General features: G+C 43.6%; 1 long non-coding RNA gene across 1 annotated transcript in view; it reads left to right on the top strand.

The window, feature by feature from the left end:
• Positions 1–22,585, top strand: part of LOC120928977 — a 264,765-nt gene that overhangs the window by 97,512 nt on the left and 144,668 nt on the right. The window contains exon 2 of the long non-coding RNA XR_005747330.1: positions 6,341–6,455. This is a non-coding gene — a long non-coding RNA (uncharacterized LOC120928977). The remainder of the gene's footprint in view (positions 1–6,340; positions 6,456–22,585) is intronic.

Below are 22,585 nucleotides of genomic sequence, written 5' to 3' on the forward strand. Positions count from 1 at the left end.
TAGTCAGCGTGCTTGCCCCCTCCCTTGGGACTGTATCCCTGCGGGGAGACTCCCTTATCTCACTATCAATATCACTATCTCCCTTAAGGACAATCCCACAAGCTATTTCTGGGGATGACACTTTAAGTCTTATACCATCCTTTCATCGTTAGTATGGCTAGACATCCTTGATGATATAATTCATATGGAACGTCTTGTAAGCAGGGATTCCATAGATACATTTCAAAATATGTGGTAGGCATAGATTGTCTATAATACTCCCAACACTTTAGGGTCTTGTTGTTCACTCTTCTTTTAATTCCAAGCAAGCTCATAAGTCCTAAACTTCTGTGACTACTAATTTATAGACTCACCACTTTGTACCCAGCATCCTTGTGGTCAATTTATTTGGGTAATCTATGAAGGCGCTCTCTCTCTATTTCCTCGCTCCTAGATTCAGTCTTAACTCATTCTTTACCCTCCACATCTCCGCCCTCACTTGCCCACCCCATCCCATTTTTATTTTCTATGTATAACCCCCATACCTTCCTCTAATTGCAGACATCTGCTGTGCTCCCCTTATACATTTATATCTCCACTTCATGAAACTCTTAAAAAAAAAATGATATTCAAGTATGTGTTCTTGACTCAGAAAAGTCCCTTCAATTGTTCTCAGCCTCCTCCAAGTCTTCAAATTCCTCTGTTTCACTTCTGTGACTTCCAGTTAGAGGGTGGCTATGTTGGTTCTCCGTGGTCCCACTGTATAGTATGTAGGAACGTAGCCACCTTCTCTTGCTCACCCCTGAGATGGACTATGAGATTGTCAGAAACCATGAATCAGACCGAGACAGAAATACAGTTAAATCACACTTGTTATATAAATAAAAAGGTAAACCGAGTAAGCGCAGTCAAAACATAGTCAGAGTTCAGTAACTGGAACGGGTAGTCGGCCAAGCCAATGTCCAAGAGCCAGCGATAAAGGTAGTAGTACAGTAAGCAGGATCTGTAGCCAGAGGGAACGTCAGTCAAGCAGGTCTTCAAGTCTCTTGTGATGTTAACACAGGCGAAGGCAAAGAGCAAATGAACTGGAAGGCTTTAACCACTTCCTTACTGGGCACTTAAACCCCTTCCTGACCAGAGGACTTTTTGCGATTCGGCACTGCGTCGCTTTAACTGACAATTGCGCGGTCGTGCGACGTGGCTCCCAAACAAAATTAACGTCCTTTTTTCCCCACAAATAGAGCTTTCTTTTGGTGGTATTTGATCACCTCTGCGGTTTTTATTTTTTGCGCTATAAACAAAAATAGAGCGACAATTTAAAAAAAAAAAAAAATATTTTTACTTTGTTGCTATAATAAATAGCTCAATTTTTTTTTTTACGTTTTTTTTTTTTATCCTCAGTCTAGGCCGATACGTATTCTACATATTTTTAGTAAAAAAAAAAAAAAAATCGCAATAAGCGACTGGTTTGCGCAAAAGTTATAGCGCCTACAAAATAAGGGACAGAATTATTATTATTTTTTTTTTTTTTTTTTTACTAGAAATGGCGGCGATCTGCGATTTTTATTGGGACTGCGACGTTATGGCGGACACATCGGACACTTTTGACACATTTTTGGCGCCATTCACATTTATACTGCAATCAGTGCTATAAATATGCACTAATTACTGTATACATTTTTTTTTTTACTAGAAATGGCGGCGATCTGCGATTTTTATTGGGACTGCGACGTTATGGCGGACACATCGGACACTTTTGACACATTTTTGGCGCCATTCACATTTATACTGCAATCAGTGCTATAAATATGCACTAATTACTGTATAAATGCTTTTTTTTTACTAGAAATGGCGGCGATCTGCGATTTTTATTGGGACTGCGACGTTATGGCGGACACATCGGACACTTTTGACACATTTTTGGCGCCATTCACATTTATACTGCAATCAGTGCTATAAATATGCACTAATTACTGTATAAATGCTTTTTTTTTACTAGAAATGGCGGCGATCTGCGATTTTTATTGGGACTGCGACGTTATGGCGGACACATCGGACACTTTTGACACATTTTTGGCGCCATTCACATTTATACTGCAATCAGTGCTATAAATATGCACTAATTACTGTATAAATGTGACTGGCAGGGAAGGGGTTAACACTAGGGGGTGAGGAAGGGGTTAAATGTGTACCCTAATTAGTGTTCTAACTGTGGGGGAAGGGGGGTGACTGGGGGGGGTGACCGATCTGTGTCCCTATGTACAAGAGACACAGATCCGTCTCCTCTCTCCCCTGACAGCACCGCTGTCTGCGAGAGCCGGGAATGAGAGATGATCTCATATGTAAACATATGAGATCATCTCTCATTGGCCGCACAGATCGCCTAGGAAACGGCCGCTCCGATTGGCCGTTCACGGCGATCTGTGACTGGCTGTGTCCAAGGGACACGGCCAGCACAGCAGTTCCCCGCTGCGCGCTCGGGAGCGCGAAAAGGGGAGGCCGTAAAAAGACGGTCTGTTAGAGATTGGGAGCCGCGCTGAGGCCGTACAAAGTCGTACGGCCGTCAGCAAGTGGTTAAGTAGGCAGAGCTGACGAGCAGGATCATCAACAGGTGGATCACTGTGGAGAGATGGGAGCTGGCAATTAGCTGACAGCTGAGCTGCCAGCACAGAGAAGGAAGGACTGAGCCCAGCCCTGACAGAGATTTTTCCAATGTATTGAGCAGTGTACGTGACCTCAACTACGTGACCGCAACTAATATGCACAGCTCATTCCAAACAAACGGAAGTGAGGAGGGAAAGAAGAGGTTCCGAGTTCACAGAGGATGTTACGATGAGGCAGAAAAACAAAGTAGGAAATCATTTATTAAAAAATAGTTTACAGGGCCATTAAAGCGGTGGTTCACCCTCCATAACAACATTTTAGCATAAAATTAGGCATAGTAGCGCGAGCTACAGTATGCCTGTATTTATTTTTTTAGCCCCGTACTCACTGTGCAATCGTATATTGAAGATTCCGACTCCCCGCGGGGAATGGGCGTTCCTATGCAGAGGGAAGGTGATTGACGGCCGGCTCTGGCACGTCACGCTCCCCGAAGACAGTCGGAGTAGGTCTCGGCTCTTCACGGCGCTATACGGTGCCTGCGCATAGTCTATGCGCAGGCGCCGTGAAGAGCCAAGTCCTATTTCGGCTATTTCCGGAGAAGCGTGATGTGCCAGAGCCGGCCGTCAATCACCTTCCCTCTGGATAGGAACGCCCATTCCCCGCGGGGAGTCGGAATCTTCAATATACGATTGCACAGTGAGTACCGGGCTAAAAAAAAAAAATACAGGCATACTGTAGCTCGCGCTACTATGCCTAATTTTATGCTAGAGGAAAAAAAAAAATATTATTTTTTTTTTTATAGGGTGAACCCCCGCTTTAAGTAAGGACAAGGATAAGTAGTGGATGTGTATGTATTATTTTTTGAGAACAAGGATATCGTTTAGTGACACCTCAATGTCTATGGACAGCTATACATCGCCTTTACAATGTGTGCCTTTTCTGCAGTTCCATTTTTCTTGTTTTGGTATTAATGGCTAATTTTAGAGTCTTACATTTCCTGCGTGTTTCACAGCTGTGCTTTTCTCTGGGTCTCTTACTTTTATATATATTTAGCTCTTCTATATATGAGATGAAAAAGGCTTTCCAATCAGGAGAATAAAATAGCATGCTTAATCCCTCAAATATGTTCTTCTGCGAGCACTGATTATATATATATAAGTGCCACTTGTTACCGGGTTCTCTTTTCACATTGCCAACAGTTGTCCTTTTGCCTGCCCAGATTTGCATATTTTCGTAGAAGATGGACTTGGTTTAAGAGACAAAAGGGACGTGGCTTAGCCAGAATAGACATAGCTTGAAAACAATATACAGTTTTGTATTGGGGTGAAATTTGGGTCAACTATTAGGTGTTGCGTTGCTCTGGGTTTACAATATACTTTGCAATTTGTGACTGTTAATGTGGAGCTCAAGCACAATAATGATTAAGAATGAGATGGAATAAACTACGATTAAGGGGCCAGATTCAGAGACATTTACGTTACTCCGCGGCGGCGTAACGTATCCCATTTACGTTACACCGCCGCAGGTTTACAGCGTAAGTGCCTGATTCACAAAGCTCTTACCTGTAAACTTGCGGCGGTGTAACGTAAAAGCGCTCAGCGCAAGCCCGCCTAATTCAAATGGGGCGGGCACCATTTAAATTAGGCGCGTTCCCACGCCGAACGTTCTGCGCATGCTCCGTGTTAAAATTTCCCGACATGCTTTGTGCGAAATTACGCCCCCCGACGTTTTTTTTGAACGGCGACGTGCGTTACGGCGTTTCGTATTCCCGGACATCTTACGCAAAAAATAAAAAAATTCTAAATTCGACGCGGGAACGGCGGCCATACTTTAACATGGCTGATCTAAAGATAAGCCATGTTAAAGCAGGTGTAACTTTGCAACGGGAAAAACCGACTAGCGACGACGTACGAGATTGCGACGAACGCGCGGATCTTCGTGGATCGCCGTAACTAGTCATTTGCATATTCTACGCCAACCGCAATGGAATCGCCACCTAGCGGCCGGCCTAGAATTGCATCCTAAGATCCGACGGTGTAAGTCAATTACACCTGTCGGATCTTAGGGCTATCTATGCGTAACTGATTCTATGAATCAGCCGCATAGTTAGGACGGATCACAGAGATACGGCGGCGTATCAGGAGATACGCCGTCGTATCTCTTCTGTGAATCTGGCCCAAAGAGTTTAGGGCTTCATGCACAGGGACATACAGCATGCAGAGCCTGTGTAATGACATCTCCAGGATTCGCTGCCACAACATACAGCAGACCAGGTGCATTAGAAGTAGTGGTGCACCGAAATTAAAATTCCAAAGACCAAAACTGAAAATTCAGGGTGTACCTGGCTGACAACCGAAACTGAAATAGACAGTAAAAAAAAAAATATATATATATATATATATATATTATACAGTGTGTATTTGTGTGTGTGTATAAAATATATATATATATATATATATATATATATATATATATATATATATATATATATATACACACACACAAATGTTTTCCCTTTCAATTCTATTTTAAATGGAGCGGTTGTTTTACAAGGTGAGGGCTCACATGCAGTACTTTAACTTACATGTGTCACTCAAATTTCTGATGTTGGTAGAGTAATGCTTCTTCTATACTGTGTTTCCCCGAAAATAAGACCTACCCTGAAAATAAGACCTAGCGTTATTTTCCAGCAAGGCTGCAATACAAGCCCTACCCCAGAAAATAAGCTCTAGTTTAAAATGCTTGTAAAGTCCTATAATCCACTCTATTACAGTAGTATATAATGTACAATGTGTGTGTTTCTTATATAATTGCAGGGAATAGAGCTCCGCAGGGTCACAGAAGCGCAGAGTTGCACTATAACGAAGTTATTTGGCACAATTATATTACAGACACAAACACACTGTACATTATATAATACTATAATGAAGTGGATCATAGGATTTTACAAACATTTCAACTCGGTTCACACTGGGGATTCCTGTCAGGCAGGGAGGGAGAGGGGGAGAGAAAACCGCACATTACATGGTAAGACCTACTCCGAAAATAAGCCCTACTGTGTCTTTTGTTGCCAAAATTAATATAAAACTGGGGCTTATTTTTGGGGGAAACACGGTAGTAACTCTTCTTCTTCATCTTTTTCATTGCAGGTATGTAAATAACGGTATTTATGCAGAAGCATCATATCACGATTGAGTTCTTGACGAAGGAGGGGCGAAGTCTGTCCGACATCCACAGAAGGCTACATAATAATGTTTACAGAGATGAGACCATTTAAACTTCTTCATCCATCTATGTACTTTGATCTTGTCAATGGTATCATCTCTGTATCTCATCTCTGTATCTCTCTATGTCAGATAGCCTGCACCCCTCCTTCATCAAGAACTCAATGGTGGCGTATTGCTTCTGCTCAAAGTCCATTATTTGCTTACACCAAAAAAGAAGAAGTGTAGTTACTATAGAGGAAAAGTAGCTCTACCAACATGTGAAACTTGAACTATGTATACTTATAAAAAATGTATGCCTACATTTATTTCGGTACATCCCTCTGACCCTCGTATATTTGGAAGCTGTTTTTCCTACCAAAGGATTTGTATTTCTGGCTATCCAGTCCTGATATTTACTTTGCCTTGATTAATGAAACCGGTGACCTACCATTTCTTTACAAAACAGCTAGGTCCCCCGCCCCAAGCCTGTGATTGGACAGTTAAGGAGAACCAATGAACTGATGAGGTCATCTCTCTGCTCTCTCTTTCAGCATGTACCTTGTTAACACATGTGAAAGCAAGACACCTGATTGGATCCTAGTGTCGCCTCTGCCTCACTAAGTCCTTACATGGGATTACAAGAGACTGGAATCGCATCACATTCAGGTATTTACACTATTTTAATTTAAAGTACATTTGTTGATACTTTAATGCATGCATAAATGCATTTATTGGTGTTTTTTCTAAAGAGGGTCTGAACTGTGGAAGCAGTTCCCAAAAGGCAAGCGGAGAGCAAAGGACTAGTCATCGATATTGCCTGTGCGCTCTCTACAGCTGATCGTTTTCTTTTTACTGGCTTACCATGCCTTGATCTGCTCTGTGACTCTGTTTGGTGGTGGCTATCTTGGTAAAGGTAGGGCTTTGCTTCCCTATGTAACAGCTGTCCCACTGATGACTAGTGATCAGATAAATGGTAATGGGAATGAACAGGAAGCTGCAGGAGAGGTGCAAAGATCACAAATCCATAAAATTAATTAAACAAAATCAGGGAGATCTTTGCACTGCAGGTCCTCAAGCACAGCTTCCTCTCCAGCAAGGAGAACAATAAGCAGCACGGATTTTGGTGGAATTAGGAGACAGAGATTTTATTGACAGATCTATAAGCTTAAAAATACAACACCCAGCAGCCTTCTTAAATACTAAGGGCAGGACAGACAGGTGAGGCTTCTAGTAAGTCGGTCTTTGCAGATTTAAGGTACTGATGTCGCCGACCTGCCAACACAGTGGAGGGAAACACAACTTTAGTCTCTGCATGCAAGGGTGGCTCCATAGGATGCTACAAGAGAAAGGAGCAACCCTGAAACAGGAATCTTGGGACAGTAGTCATGACACCAACTTAAACTGGAACATAGGTAATGGTTTAAAGGTAAAGAAGCTGCATACTCAATAAGGCTGCATTCGCACCTGGGCGTTTTGAATCGTGGGCAGAATCGCTGCGAGACTGCCTGCAATTTTTAAAACGCTCTGTCTAAAATGACAGGTCACGCAACACAAATTTCAAATTTCATTCATTTTACGATTTTGACATGGAAAAAGGAAAATCAATCTGCAATTGCGGTAAACCACATCGCGTGAAGCTTGTCACCCAATAAGGGTTCAGAAGCTTTTTTTGTCATTTTAGCAGAGTGTTTTGACATCACAGGCAGAATCGTGGCAATTCTGCACGCGATTCAAAATGCCCAGATGTGAATGCAGCCAAAGTGATTGAATCAGCTGCTGAAAGAGCTTAAAATGGAGGGTTTAACCACTTCCTGTCCTTAGGCTATTTATAAACGGCCTACGGTTGAAGTGGTTATATCAGGATCATGACTGCATCCACAGCAGTGTCTCCTCAAGGTGCCCCAACAGGTCATGTTTTCAGGCTGTCCATTATTTTGCACAGGTGATTTGATGTTGTTATCCATGGTTTGATCAGTTTCACTGCCTTAGTAATTACCACAGCTGTTTCATCTGAGGGAAACCATTGGGGCGCCTTGAGGACTGGAGTTGAGAAACACTGATCCACAGTCACGATCCCGGTATCGTTCGCTTAGCCTGAGCAATTGTACAGTACTGGATTACATTTACAGGGGGTGGAGGGTGGGAGGGCCCCGTGTGGGGCTCCCACCACCACCGCCGCTGCCTTTACCAGGCTCCCTCGTCTAATTGGGGAGCCAGATAAGGATGAGACCGACGCCATCCGGTTCCAGGTACACAGTGAGGGGAACTGATGTTTATCCCAATGTGTGACATCAGAAACCGGAAGCAATGAGGATTGTGTCACTTCCAGTTTCGATCTCATGTAAACAAGCCTTTACCAGCTTGTAAAAGCATTAGATCCAACACATCTCTTGGTTTGATCTGATGATTTAGAGGCCAGAAGAGAGATCTGGGGACTCATAGACCCCAAATCTCTCTATAGAGAGCACCTGTCACGGCCTATACTATAACAAGGGACGTTGTTCGTTCCTTGTCATAGCAATAACGTTGATCAAAAAAGAAGAGGAAAAAAAAATGAAAAGTATTATGTTAAAATAAAGAAATAAAAAATAAACGGTGATCGCACACGTATGTGAGGTATCTCCGCGAACGTTGGAGCAAGAGCAATAATTTTACCCCAGACCTAATGTGAAACTCTAAACTGGTAACCTGTAAAGGCTTTTAGGCTGGATTCACACCTCTGCATTTTAAGTGCTTTTTGCATTTTGCAGATTTGCACTACAGAATGTGTTACATTGGAAACCATGTGAAATGGACTGTAGTGCAAATCTGCAAAAAGCACTAAAACTGCATAGGTGTGAATCCAGCCTTAAAGCGTTGGCTATGGAGATTTTTAGGTACCGTAATTTGTTGCCGTTCTATGGGTGTACACAATTTTAAAGTGTGACATGTTTGGTATCTACCGTATATACTCGAGTATAAGCCAAGTTTTTCACCACATTTTTTTGTGCTGAAAATGCCCCCCTCGGCTTATACTCGAGTCACCTTTTTGCGCTTGATCTCCCGGACTTTGGGGATGTGGTACCGGCAAACTTGGCACACATGTAGCCCCACTCTTCCTCTACAAGTGTACAAAGTTTGTTGTCCGGGGGACCTAAGGCCCGGGGAGCACCGATTTTTCAAAGCCGGGCACCCCTTCCATAGCCTCCCATGTTAAACGGTTATTTCTCCAGTGATTTTGGGGACCCGGTACCAGCTGGTCGTAGGTCCCCTGGACCCGGAACTTGGCACACATGTAGCCCCATTTATCTTAAAGTGTGCAAAGTTTGTTGTCTGGGTGACCTACAGCTGGGGAGCACTTATTTTTCAAATCCGGGCACCCCTTCCATAGACTACCTAGACTGCACAGTGAGGCATGGGCACAGTGAGACATGGGCACAGTGAGGCATGGGCACAGTGAGACATGCACATGGACACAGTGAGGCATGCAAATGGACACCCTAGGCTTGTACTCGAGTCAATAGGTTTTCCCAGTTTTTTGTGGTCAAATTAGGTGCCTCGGCTTATATTCGGGTCGGCTTATACTCGAGTATATACGGTATTTACTCGGCATATCATCATCTTTTATCACAAATTTCGTGTGACTTAAAAATATGCAACACCCACCATTTTATTCTCTAGGGCCTCTGCTTAAAAATATATATGATGTTTGGGGATTCTAAGTAGTTTTCTAACAAAAGAAATTCATTTTTTTACATGTAGGAGAGGATTGTCATAATTGGCTCAGACTGGAGGTGGTTAATAGCACTTTAAAGTGGAGCTTAACAGGTCTGCATGAATGTATTCCTGGCATCACAATATATGGCACAAGAATGGACTAAGGCCTCATTCACACTTAGGGCCGTTCGGGTCCGTCTGTCACGGACCTGAACGGCCGCTCCATGCATCGCTATGGAGCGTTGGATGTCAGCGGATACATGTCAGCTGACATCCGACCCGATCCGACCCGCTAAAAACAGACGTATGGGGGCCATGTCCCCATCCGTCCATGCGGATCGGGTAAGATCTGATGAAAACGGACATGGTTTCCGTTTTCATCAGATCGCTCCATAGGACACAGCGGTGCCCGACAAGCCCCTCCCCGCTCAGTGAGCAGAGAGGAGCTTGTCATCCGCCGGCTCAGCGGAGATCTGCGGACAGACCGTAGCGACGGAGTCCTCCAAGCAGGGCCATCTTAATAGCATCTTGGGCCCCTGGGCAAAGTAATGCTCTGGGGCCCCTACAATGATGACAGTGCAGGTAAACAGACATCAAGTAGGTAGGAGGCAGACTGCCTCCCCTGTGTATCTATCACTCTCAGTGCCATCATGGGGCCCCCAATTGTGGGGCAGCGTGGGCTCAAGGACCAGCTGCTTTGGGGAAAGTGCAGGGGCCCCCCATGCAGCTGGGGCCCCTGGGCAGTGCCCAGGTGTGCCCTCTCATTAAGACAGCCCTGCCGCCAAGTGTGAATGAGGCCTTACAGTGCATTGTGATGTAATACATGTGTATCAGGGCTGGGTTGCCTTTGTGTATTGGTGTACCATTCAGAATGAATGGCGCCGAAACGCACTAATGTAGGTACCACAATTCACTGCATCGTAAAAGTTTGCTTTGGCCCTAAAGGAGTTCCTTTCTGCTTCATTATCATGACACAGGTTCCTTTAAATAGCACTTTGTAGCAGCAGATCTCAGCACAATCCTTTTCCTTTGAACCGTTCTTGCTATCTTCCCAGCACTCCGCAGTATGTAGAACGTGCAGCGTTGCTATTAAAGCAAATTGTGATTTTTTTTATTTTTTTTTTTCATAAATCTTATCTAGTTGCCATGGTAGTTTTATTTCACCTATCTTTTAAGCACAGCAAAAATGTACAATTACAAATTTTCCATTTTGGATCTTGAATAAAAAGTTCCGGAGAGGAAAAGTGATGGAATTACCTATCTTTTCTTCATGTAAAAGAAATAATGTGATGAATAGGTAAGAGCACAATACGGGTAATTAAAGCACAGTTGCAGAATTGTCCTTTTTAATTTACCTGCCATTAACAAGCAGTTGCTGAAAGAGAGGCGATGTGTAATATCCAAGAGCACGGTTATCCATGACATCCAGTCTTTCAAGGATATTTCTACTGTTCTATTGTTGCTATGGGTTACAGCATTTTGTATGTCACCACATTCTTAGGTCACCATACCTCCCACATTTTTTAGATGGGAATGAGGGACACCTATCAGCAAAAGTATGCAGGCATAGGACACACCCCCTTGCCACACCCTCTTAACCACTTAAGGACCTTTTCACGCCGATATACGTCGGCAGAATGGCACGGCTGGGCACATCAACGTACCTGTACGTTGCCCTTAAAGCCCAGCCATGGGATCGCATGCACGTGACCCGGTCCGAAGTTCCGTGGCCGCGGGACTCGCGGACCCGATCGCCACTGGAGTCCCGCGATCGGTCCCCGGAGCTGAAGAACGGGGAGAGCTGTGTGTAAACGCAGCTTCCCCGTTCTTCACTGTGGCGCCGTCATCGATCGTGTGTTCCCTTATATAGGGAATCACAATCGATGACGTCACACCTACAGCCACACCCCCCTACAGTTAGAAACACAGATGAGGTCACACTTAACCCCTTCAGCGCCCCCTTGTGGTTAACTCCCAAACTGCAATTGTCATTTTCACAGTAAACAATGCATTTTAAATGCATTTTTTGCTGTGAAAATGACAATGGTCCCAAAAAATGTGTCAAAATTGTCCGATGTGTCCGCCATAATGTCGCAGTCATGAAAAAAAATCACTGATCGCCGCCATTAGTAGTAAAAAAAAAAAAAAAATAATAAAAATGCAATAAAACTATCCCCTATTTTGTAAATGCTATAAATTTTGCGCAAACCAACCGATAAACGCTTATTGCGTGTTTTTTTTACCAAAAATAGGTAGAAGAATACATATCGACCTAAACTGAGGAAAAAAAATAATTTATATATTTTTTGGGGGATATTTATTACAACAAAAAGTAAAAAATATTGCATTTTTTTCAAAATTGTCGCTCTATTTTTGTTTATAGCGCAAAAAATAAAAACCACAGAGGTGATCAAATACCACCAAAAGAAAGTTCTATTTGTGGGAAAAAAAGGAGGCCAATTTTGTTTGGGAGCCACGTCACACGACCGCGCAATTTTCAGTTAAAGGTCCGGCCGGGTCTTAAGTGGTTAGAGGAGAATTGTACAAAAAACAAGATTGGTTAAACCCACAAGTGTTTTTTTTACCACTGCTATTCCTTTATATTGTCTTTTGGAATGTACAAATGCAGAAATTTAGAAGTTGGATGAAAGGTTTAGACCTGGAAAACAATTTTTGATAGATAAAAAGTACATTTTCTATACAACTATATAGATCAGACCAAAATGAGGGACAAATGAGGAGGAATGAGGGACATTGATCCAAATCAGGGACAGTCCCTCGAAATCAGGGACAGTTGGGAGCTATGGGTCACTGCTGTTTTGCATGGGATTGTATTAGCAGCAGCCCATTACAGGTACACTCCTAAAAAACATTTGTAGCGCTACCCCCGCAGGAGCCGCTGGTTGTTTTGGAATCGGCATATTAAGTTACCTCTTACCGTTGTCTAGGGGTGAGGTTGATGAGTAGATTAGTAAGCGAATGTCCAGCCATCTCGGCCCAACATGACCAACATCAACATGAGGTAGTATCAGGCCTGGATATGAGAAAGAGCAATCCTGCTCTCAGTAGTAGTAGATACAGTTCGTCGCCATTCTAGCCTGAGTGGGTAAAGTGCCCCCGGACAGACTCCTGCCACGAGCCTGGCAGCCGAAGTGTCACTTTAGGTTGCTGGGAGAAACCGGTCTCTGCCACAGACCTGGCTCTAGGGACCTCTGCCACAGGCCTAGTACTTGGATGAGCTGAATGGATTGAGCGAATCCTCCCAGTAGATTAAGTGACAGTTGAATTGTACCTGTCAATGTCCCTATCATTATGGCGAACGCATCGGACACTTTTGACACATTTTTGGGACTAATGTCATTTTTACAGCGATCAGTGCTATAAAAATGCACTGATTGCTGTGAAAATGACACTGGCAGTAAGGGGGTTAACCACTAGGTGGCGCTGTAGGGGTTAAGTGTGCCCTAGTGAGTGGTTCTTACTGTAGGGGGGGTGGGCTGTGTGTGACAAGACAGTGATCACCGCTTCCGATTACAGGAATCGGTTATCACTGTCATTGTCACTAGGCAGAGCGGGGAGATGCTTGTTTACATCAGCATCTCCCTGTTCTACCTCTCCATGAGACTATCGCGGGTATCCCTGTGGCGATCGAGTCTGTGGGACCCGTGGATCGGGCTCACGGAGCTCGCGGCAGGCGCTCGCGAGTGTCCACGATGCCACGATCTTAAAAGGGACGTATATATATTCGCTCTTCTGCCTGTCCGTGCCATGCTGCCGACGTATATAGTCGTGCGCTGGTCGGCAAGCAGTTAAGTTGATCGATGGATCAGCCTGCTCATACATAGCTTGAAATTCAGCTCGTCCCTGCTGAACCGGACACATTTTGATGCACGTATTGCCGACTTTACCTGGTCTTCTACTCCTCTGGGCTCTCCTATGCTCTGGCAGTGGACTGTCCCTTGGGGTCCTCACATCTATTGCAAGGCTCTGGATTAGACTTGATGATACCCATAGGTGTGCCAGGTGTGCCCAGGCACACCCTAATCACCTTGAGCAGCACAGATTCCCATCACTGCCCTGGCTCCCATCTTTCCCCCCGCAGCGCTGATACCGCGTACAGAGGGTCGTTTTTTGGGATAGAAAAAAAACGACGTTTTATGTGATGAAAAAAAACAACGTTTTTCAAACTTCATTTTCAAAAACGATGTAGCATACACACCATCGTTTTTTCCAAAAGCTCTAGCAAAGCGCGGTTACGTTCAGCACGTACGACGGCACTCTGTTACATTCAAACTCACGTCCTAACTTGCTTCTGAGCATGCGCGGGTTTAAAAACGTTGTTTTAAACGTCGTTTTAGCCTACACACGGTCATTTTTTATGACACAAAAAACGACATTTGGGAAAAACGACACAAAAAATTGAAGCATGCTTCAATTTTTTTTTTTTTCGTTTTTCAGAAGACATAAAACGACGTTTTCCCCACACATTTAAAATGACGTTTTTAAAAACGTTGGGGTAGATTCAGGTAGCAATTGCGTCTGCGTAACCATAGTTACGCAGCGCAATTGCTTAGTTGCGCCGGCGTATCGAGTGCTCCTGATTCAGAGGGCTCGATACGCCGACTGCAGCCTAAGATATGACTGGCATAAGGCTCTTACGCCGTCGTATCGTAGGCTGCATTCTTACGCTGGCCGCTAGGTGGCGTTCTTGTAGTGGTCAGCGTATAGTATGCAAATTGCATACTAACGCCGATTCACAACCCTACGCGAGCCCTGCGTACGCAGTTTACGTCGTTTCCGTTCGTCGGGTTCCGCGTAAGGCTGCTCCTGCTATTAGCAGGGGCAGCCAATGCTACGTATACCCGTCGTTCCTGCGTTGCAAATTTAAAATTGAACGTCGTTTGCGTAAGTGAATCGTGAATGGCGCTGGACGCCATTTACGTTCACTTTGAAGCAAATGACGTCCTTGCGACGTCATTTACCGCAATGCACGTCGGGAAAGTTTCCAGACGGAGCATGCGCACTACGTTTGGCGCGGGAACGCGCCTAATTTAAATGATCCACGCCCCCTACGGGATCATTAAAATTACGCGCCCTTACGCCGGGCAGTTTTAAGGAGCGCCCGCGCAAATTACGTAGCTACTGCTTCATGAATGAAGCGTAGCGCAGATAATTTGCGTAGGCGCAGGGTAAAAACGGTACGCTGCGCCTCCGTAAGAAGTGCGCAGCGGTACCTGAATCTACCCCGACGTTTTTTTACATCACATAAAGCGACCGTGTGTACGGGGCATGAGAGCTTCCCTCCTCTCCTATCGGCTGTTGCTGCTGGTATGTTTTAGGAGTGGGGAAGGGGCCAGTAAATATGTAATTTACCAGCCCCTTCCCTTTCTGAATGAACATAGTGAGTCATCGGTAGTGTGTGTTTGGGCTTTGGGGTGCAGACCCTAATGCAATAGGCTGCGCACACCTATGATGATACCTGATGAGCTGCGGAGACAGTCCTACAGCCTGGAGGGAGAAGATTTGGGTAAGAAAAACTCTTTTTTGTAGCCCCTCCAGACCTAAAGGAGTAGTTAACCCTTGCAGTACTAAGGTAGCTCCACTGCAAGGCAGGATTTTTACTTTCCCTGGATTTCACAGATCACAGCAATAAAATCTGAAGGTTCGGTTGGACTTCAAATAAAATGGTTTTGGCAGGGCCGCCATCAGGAATTATGGGGCCCCTTACACAGCTTCAGGCATGGGCCCCCTGGAGCAGAGAACCGGGGGGGGGGGGGTGCTGCCGCCATAAATTGAGAAGCGGGCGGGGGGGCTGCCGCGGATTGAGAAGCGGGGGGGCCTTTACACAAAAACGAAGAAATAAAGAAAAAAATATATAAAAAAAGGGGGTTGCCATCTGGGGCCCTGGGGACCTCTGGGCCCTTTAGTAATATATATATATATATATATATATATATATATATATATATATATATATATATATATATATATATAAATGTATGTGTGTGTGTGTGTGTATATATATATATATATATATATATATATATATATATATATATATATATATATATATATAAAGAAATTGCAAAAAAGGGGGGTTGCCATCCAGGACCTCTGGGGCCTTTAATAAAAATGAAAAAAAGAAACCTCTGGGCCCTTTAATAATAATAATAAAAAAAAAAAAATATATATATATATATATATATATATATATATATATATATATATAAAATTAAAAATAAACATTTATAAAAAAAGGGGGGTTGCCATCCAGGGCCCTGGGGACCTCAGGGCCCTTTAATAATAATAATAATAATAATAATAATAATAATAATAAAAACAAAAATAAAAAAATAAACATTTATTAAAAAAAAGGGGGGGGGTTGCCACACATGGGGCCCTGGGGACCTCTGAGCCCTTTAATAATATATATATATATATATATATATATATATATATATATATATATATATATATATATATATATATATATATATATATAAAGACAAAAAAATATATATATAAAAAAATATATATAAAAAATATATATTTTTTTATAAAAAAGGGGGGGTTGCCATCCGGGGCCCTGGGGACCTCTGGGCCCTTTACTAATAATAATAATATTATATATATATATATGGGGACCTCCGGACCTCTAAAAAAAAAATGGCTCTTTATTAAAAAATAAAATAAAAATATATATAAAAAATATTTTTTTTTATAAAAAATAAATAAAAAAAGGGGGGTTGCCATCCGGGGCCTCCGGCCCCCTGGGGACCTCCGGACCTCTAAAAAAAAAAATGTACCCTAAAAAAAAAAAAAAAAAAAAAATCTTTTTTTTTTTTTTTTAAAGGGGGTTGCCATCCGGGCCCCTGGGGACCTCCGGGCCGCTTACAGGTGTAATGCCTGTACCCCCCTGATGGCGGCCCTGGGTTTTGGTTTAACAGTCCAGTTACAGTAAATGTAAAAGCCTACATACTTATCGATTTCATGGTCATTTACCTCTGATACCAGAGATTCCCGGCTTCTCCACAAATACTATGTTCATGTTTAAATCAACGGGTTTGAAAATCCCAGCGTCAGTTTTCTATTAACGTTACACATATAATCAGTGAGTCACAGTCTGGCAAAGGCAGCGCGTTGTGTGTATTTTCTGTTCTGCTCATCAGTTCCCATAAACCGCATTGTGCTCGGGGTATGAATTTCACACCGGCTTGCATTTCTAAAAATAAAATATACTATTTTCATGCTACTTTTCCGAAACAAAGGATGAAAACCACTGTGGTTAGACAGAGAGGGTGAGACTTCTAACCAAATCCAGTAAAGGTTTTTTCTTGAACTTTCACACTGTAAAACAAAAGGAAGGTAAGATTCAGTATTTTATCAACTTCTCCAAAATTTATGAAAATATTCTAGCTCAGTGTTTAAATAAAAAAAATAAAAAATCGTCTCTCCTGTAGCCACCTCTGGGGAGCAATTTAAATGCATCAAAGCTGAACTATGCAGATGTAGGGCCAGATCCACATACATTTCGATCGGTGCAGCGTATCAGAGATACACTACGCCGCCGTACCTTACCTGGCGTATATTCAAATCCTCAGCGAGTTTGCGCCGTAAGATACGGCGGCGTAGTGTATTTCTGGCGGCGGAATTCAAATCGGCGGGTAGGGGCGGGTTTCATTTAAATGAAGCGCGTCCCCGCGCAGAATGAACTGCGCATGCGTCGTCCAGAAATTTCCCGCCGTGCTTTGCGCGAAATGACGTCGCAACGACGTCATTTTTTGAACTTAGACGTGAGTTACGTCCATCCCTATTCATGGACGACTTGCACCAAAAAAATAAAAAATTCAAATTTCGACGCGGGAACAACGGCCATACTTAACATGGCAAGTCTATCTATACGCCGCAAAATACCAGCTTTAACTATACGCCGGAAAAAGCCGACTACAGACGACGTTAGAAAATGCGACGGCCGCGTGTACGTTCGTGGATTGTCGTTATTCGCTAATTTGCATACCCGACGCGGAAAACGACGCAAATTCCACCCAGCGGGCGCCGAAGTATTGCACCTACGATCCGAAGGCGTACGAAGCCGTACGCCTGTCGGATCGAACCCAGAAGCCGTCATATCTTGGTTTGAGGATTCAAACTAAAGATATGACACGGGAAATTTGAAAGTACGCCGGCGTATCAGTAGATACGCCGGCGTACTTCGTCTGTGGATCTGCCCCATAAAATATACAAATTAATGCAGATCTGTAATCATTAGTGAAAGTACCTGAATGTAACAGCCTGCAGTACCTGTACAGCAGGGCTGGAGTATGAGAGGAAGAGTAACTTGTACAGCGCTGCAAATGCAAATTAATCGCCTCAAGGCGCTTATTTTCATCCAGTGTCGTCCTGATCCTTCAGAAGAGGTGGGTTTTAAGTTTTTTCCTGAAGGCCCGATGATTTTCCTCCATGCGGATGTCCGTGGGTAGAGCGTTTCATAGCCGCGGTCCTTGGACTGCAAATCTTCGTTCTCCCTTCGATTTGTAGCGGGCCTTGGGTATGTGGAGGAGGTTTTGGTTGGTTGATCGGAGAACGCGATTGGGGTGTAGTGTTTTATTTTCTCGCACAAATATCGAGGATCGTTTCCTTGTGTGCACTTGTGGGTCTTGAATATGATCCGATCCTTTACGGTTAGCCAATGAAGGGTCCTCAGGGAAGGGGCGATGGATTCCCAGGGTTTTTTCCTCGTTACCAGTCTGGCTGCCGTGTTTTGGATGACTTGTAGGCACGAAATCTAGTATTTAGGTAGTCCTATGTAGAGGGAGTGTCTGTGTACACCACAAGTGGTGCGTTTTCCTTGACGGGACTTTAAATTTGAAGGGTTTGTTTATGACAAAAAATTGGTCAAGAAGGTATCAAAATTGTATAAATGTATTAATTAAATTGAATGACGGCCAGGACTTGACATGAAAGACAGCATCCAGGTGACCAAGGGGAATAAACATGGGAAATACACTTGTCGGCGGCAAAATTTTTCAATCAGAAATGATAACAAAACATAAACAACAAAAATTGCAAAAACCTGAGCAACTGTCTGTACAGTGGAGACAGATATTCCAACGTTTCGAGGCTTCTTTATTTTGTATGGCCTCTTCTTCAGGGGAGGGGTGATGCAACTTGTGTTGGCAGCATAATCTAAAAATGTCCAAAGAGGAAAGAAAATGCAAACAGAAAAAAGAAATGAGAAACCAGGAGTAGTAGTCATAAGATACAAAAAATACAAAAAATTCCCTCACCCATGCTCTCAATGCCCATAGCGCAGTATTTAAGTAGACAGACTGCATGATACACACCTGATATCAAATCGCTTGACAAGTCACACTGGTGTGTGACCGGGGGCTTACCCTCACTTCTTTTGCTTACACTTCAAAAATGTTTGATGTCTCATCACTTTCCGTCTTGGAGACAATAAACAACAAGACAAATAGAGAGGGGGAATCTACCCACCAAGGGCACTGACACAATAAATACTCATTATGGGTCCTAATCCTCCTCCTTCTCTTTTAAATAAAAAAAAACTCTAGAAAAGACTAGAACCCCTATTACGGTTTTTATCAAAGCAGAAGTGAGGGGCAAATCTTCCAGTCGGGACAGCTGTTCCAGTGAGAGCCGGTTCACACAGGGGCCGCACGACTTTGGGGCGACTCGGCAAGGCGATCTCAAGATGACTTGGGAGGCAACTTGCAAAATGACTTCTGTATTGAAGTCAATGTAAGTCGCCCGCAAAGTCGTACAGGAACCTTTTTCTAAGTCGGAGCAACTTGCGTCGCTCCTATTAGAACGGTTCCATTGAATAGAGCGGACCGCCACTTGTCAGGTGGCTGAGTCACCTGACAGGTCACCCCTGTGTGAACCAGCTCTTACAATGGTCAGAGATGGGCTTTAATCCGATTTTGGTAAATTTCCACTTAAAGCGGAGTTCCAGTCCCCAAACACTTTTTTTTTTTTAAAGGACTGCTCTGTATTCCTCTAAACATGTACATGAACATTTACAACATGCCATACGTGTTGCACTTTTACTTTCTTTTAAAATAGTTGATTACTTACAGATCTCGGAAGCAGGCAGATTCCCTTTTGGCTGTGGGCATCTGAAGCCCTCCTGTCATCATTTCCAGGATTTCTTCCCGAACTTGTGCATGCGCAATAATGCCTCTGCGACGCAACCCTTGTCCCTGACAGGTTGCCTTAGCAATGTCGGCATCGGCGGAAGTTCCCGCCCCATCGCTATAGCAACCTGTCAATCAGATGAGAGGAAGGTAATAAAAGTCGGATCGCCCATTTGCTTCATTTCCGCTCTGTAAATAACGTGAGATTTCGGCAGTAGGCGATTCGCAAGGACTCCTGGGATACATTACGCCGCTATCCCAGGGACCCTTGCAAATCGCCTAGTGACGTAATCACCTAGGCGGGGATGGACGGAAGTAAAAGAGAAATACCACTGAAAAAGGTACTTCTAAGTAGAATAAAAATGCTTATGAAAAAGGATGAGCTAAAGGGATACAATAGGGAGAATGTTCACAAAATAGGTGGAACTCTGCTTTAAGCGGGCCATAAACGCGTTGAATTTTTTATTTTTTTAAAGAATAAAATGTATTTGTTTTGTGGATCAATAACAAACATCTCTGTCTGTATCAAGGTAAGAGCAAGGGACACCAATCACAATATTATGAGGCTATTGTTCCCGAAGGAGGCCAACTAGAATATGAAATGGCTCCTGCTGCCCCGATCAATGCTTTAGTGTGGAATAAAAAAAAAAACGATCAATTAAAAAGAGGGGGTCAGACCAGACACCAGACCTACCTCTGCAGGTATTAAATGGGATGGGCATCACTGATTTGTTTCAAACACTTGAATGGTTGGAGTAAAACCACGGTGGGAAGCCACTTATGTCAGGCCTCGTACAGACGACCCAACATGTCCGATAAAAACGGTCCACGGACCGTTTTCATCAGACATGTCCGCTGGGATCATTTGGTCTGATGGCTGTACACACCATCAGACCAAATTCCGCGTGGACAGAATACGCGGTGATGACGCCGTGACGTGGCGGCGACGATGACGCGGCGACGTGCGCGAACCCGGAAGTTCAAAGCTTCCACGCATGCGTCGAATCACTTCGACGCGATGCGCGGGTTCTCGGGCCAGCGGACATGTCCGATGAGTCGTACTGACCATCGGACATGTCTGGCGGACAGGCTTCCAGCGGACATGTTTCTTAGCATGCTAAGAAACATTTGTCCGCTGGAAACCTGTCCGGTCGGCCGGAAAATTGTCCGCTCGGCCCTACACACGACCGAACATGTCTGCTGAAACTGGTCCGACGGACCAGTTTCAGCGGACATGTTCGGTCGTGTGTACGAGGCCTTAAAAGAAGATAGAAAGAGGGGGGGGGGGGGAATCATAGGAAGAAGAGGGAAAATACACTAGTAGAATTTCATTAGAATTTTTGTTTTTGTATTAAGAACATTCATTCAGTTTTCTAATTGTTAGTGGGATCAAAATTAAATTAAAATCAAAATCAAATTTTTTATATTTTTAATTGAAATGCACAGAAAATTAGAAGGAATATAATGGTCATTTTTTTTTTCAAATTACCACATTTCGAACAATTTTTAAAAGTGTTTATAGTTTCCAATCAGCGCATGCGCAAGTGCATTTGTCCCAAAATATAATGTTGAAAACTAACAAAATTTTGAAGTACTTTCAATTGACCTTCATCAAGTTGTTGAATATACGTATGCCGCGCACACACGACCGTTTTCATGATGAGAAAAATTTAATTTTTTAAACTGGTCGTGAAAAACGATCGTGTGTAGACTCCAGAGCATTTTCCCGCGACGAGAAAAATGGGCATTAAAAATTTAGAACATGCTCTATTTTTTCTCGTTGTTTTTCACGTCGTTCTTTTTCATGACGTGAAAAACGTTTGTGTGTAGGCTTTAACGAGGGGGAAAAAAATGCGCATGTTCAGAAGCAATTTATGAGACGGGAGCACTCATTCTGGTAAAACTAGCATTCTTAATGGATATAGCACATTCGTCACGCTGTAACAGACTGAAAAGTGCAAATCGTCTCTCAACAAACTTTTAATAACACGCGGTAACACAAAATCAGCAAAAGCAGCCCAAAGGGTGGCGCCATTCGAATGGAACTTCCCCTTTATAGTGCTGTCGTACGTGTTGTCGCACGTGTTGTACGTCACTGCGCTTTCCTCGAGCATTTTTTTTCACGGTCGTGTGTATGCAAGGCAGGCTTGAGAGGAATTGCGCTGAGAAAAACATCGTTTTTTTCAATGACATGAATAACAGTCGTGTGTACGCGGCATAAGAATTTTCATATACATTTTTGTACAAATGTGTATGAATTTATGAGTATATCATTATGATGGTTACTTGCACTCAGTGCCAGGACAAGGTCACCTCCCCAAGATGTATGAGCATTATCTATCAGTGAAACTCCCCGTCCCCCAAAATTGTACACTAATCTGCATCCACCAAGCATAGAATTCTCCTTCCTCCCCCTGCTGAAATCCCCCCTCCCAGAACAAATCTTTGCTCCCCTTCTCTCCCCTCCCAGCTCAAAATCCCCCCCACCAAAAAAAAATATTCCCTCTCTTGACACAAATGCTCCCCTCCAAAAAAAAAAAAAAAAAAAACTCCCCTCAACACTCCAAATCTCCCCCTTCCAGTATACATTTCCATCCCCTATGCTAGGGCAAATTTCCTCTCCTAGCACAAATATTCCCCAATCATCACTTCTAGCACGAATCCCCCACCCCAAAATAATATATTTACCCTCTAAAATTAAAATTTGATATCACAACCCCCACAAATCCCCCCCCCCAAAAAGAAATCCTCTTCCCTCCTCCCAACACAAGTCCCCCAGTCACCACTCCTAACACACCTCCTAGAATTATTCTTACCTCCTGCCGCTCCCCATAATATGTCTTCTCAACACAAATGCCCACCCAAAATTTAATTGTGGTGCCTACCCACCTCACATGATACCACAGTGCCCGGGGCAGCTTTTCCCCAGGGCCGGCCCTACCA

This window comes from Rana temporaria, chromosome 2 (genome assembly GCF_905171775.1).
Source record: "Rana temporaria chromosome 2, aRanTem1.1, whole genome shotgun sequence".
NCBI lineage: Eukaryota > Metazoa > Chordata > Amphibia > Anura > Ranidae > Rana > Rana temporaria.